Below are 1,581 nucleotides of genomic sequence, written 5' to 3' on the forward strand. Positions count from 1 at the left end.
TTGGCTCACTCAAGCAGAATAGGGCAGGGTGTTGCTGGAAACACTTGCAACCAGAGGTGCCACCTGGTAATGCCCCTCTGCCTCGCCTTGAATGGTGGCTCTTTCCTTCTTCCCCATGGGTCCTCCAGAAATGGGGGTGTGGCTGCCACCAGTGGTCATCTCAGCTTTGCCATGTGGCGGGAATATGCCCCCCACCCCCCATTCCTATCCAATCCCCCAGGGCAGGATCTGATTGGTGTGGCCCCAACCTCCTCCACCTACCCCAAGCTAGGCAATCCTATTTGGACCACGTGGTGAGAATGGAAGTGGGGAGGGGAGAGGCCCCCCAAATGGAGGGAGGTTCCCCTTTGCTGGCTGTATGCCTATTCTCCTTGAAGTCTTTATGTTGAGAATGGCCCCTTCCTCCATTCTTCCCCTCTCCATTGCTGGCCCTCTGTCTCACCTCTGATGGGTGGAGGGAGGGGTTGGCCCTGCCTGGCTCTGCCTTCCTTGCTGTGATGGGGGCACTCACTGTGGGATCTCCTAGCATCCTAGCCTCCCTACCACTGAAGTATGAGTGATACAGCCACATAGCCATTCAGAGAGCCAGGTCCCTGACACTTACTATTCCTAGGGTCCCCGGCAAAAAGCTTAGAACTTTTCTCTCTTTTGGCTAGTTTTGCATTTTTCTTTTCTTTTCTTTTTTTTGAGACAGAGCCTCAAGCTGTCCCCCTGGGTAGAGTGCTATGGCATCACAGCTCACAGCAACCTCCAACTCCTGGGTTTAAGCGAGTCTCCTGCCTCCGCCTCCCAAGTAGCTGGGACCACAGGTGCCCGCCACAACGCCTGGTGGCTATTTTTTGGTTGCAGCCATCATTGTTGTTTGGTGGGCCTGGGCTGGATTTGAACCTGCCACCTTAGGTGTATGTGGCTGGTGTCTTAGCCGCTTGAGCCACAGGCGCCGAGCCTCACTATCTTGACATTAAAACAAAGGTGGAAATGTTGTAAGAATGAAGGATGGAATGGTCTTGAACTTTGTAAAAAGAAGTGTTTGCTGCTAAAGCATCAGAGGGACCCCGCTAGATGAGTTTCCCTGTAAGGACCTGAGCCGCTGTGTCCTCTCATACTTCCTGGGGTAGGGTAGACAGCGTGTGTGTGTGTGTGCGCGTGTGCGCGTGGTTGGCTAAGTGATGAACTAGCGTTATAGACTCTGTGATTTAAGGTGTATTTGGAAGGAGATGGCAGAACAGTGTTGCATGTGGAACCTGAGGAGCAATCCCAAGTCTGAGTGACTAGGGTTGGTGTTTTAGTTGCTAGAAAGGGACATCCAACCTGAAGTATCATTTAAAAAATGAGGCGGGGTGGTGGTGGTGGTGGTGGTGGTGCCTATGGCTCAAAGGAATAAGGTGCCGGCCCCATATGCTGGAGGTGGAGGTGGCGGGTTCAAACCCAGCCTCAGCCAAAAAAAAAAAAAAAAAAAAAAAAAAACCAAGGCAGGAGTAAACAGAACAAAACAATCAGCAGCCCCCCGGAGCTTCTGCACGAAAATCCTTTCAAACGATCACGAGCAACATTTCGAGATGTTGGGGGGGGGGGGGGGGG

Source organism: Otolemur garnettii, unplaced genomic scaffold (genome assembly GCF_000181295.1).
Source record: "Otolemur garnettii isolate 467f Iridium unplaced genomic scaffold, OtoGar3 scaffold00013, whole genome shotgun sequence".
Lineage (NCBI taxonomy): Eukaryota > Metazoa > Chordata > Mammalia > Primates > Galagidae > Otolemur > Otolemur garnettii.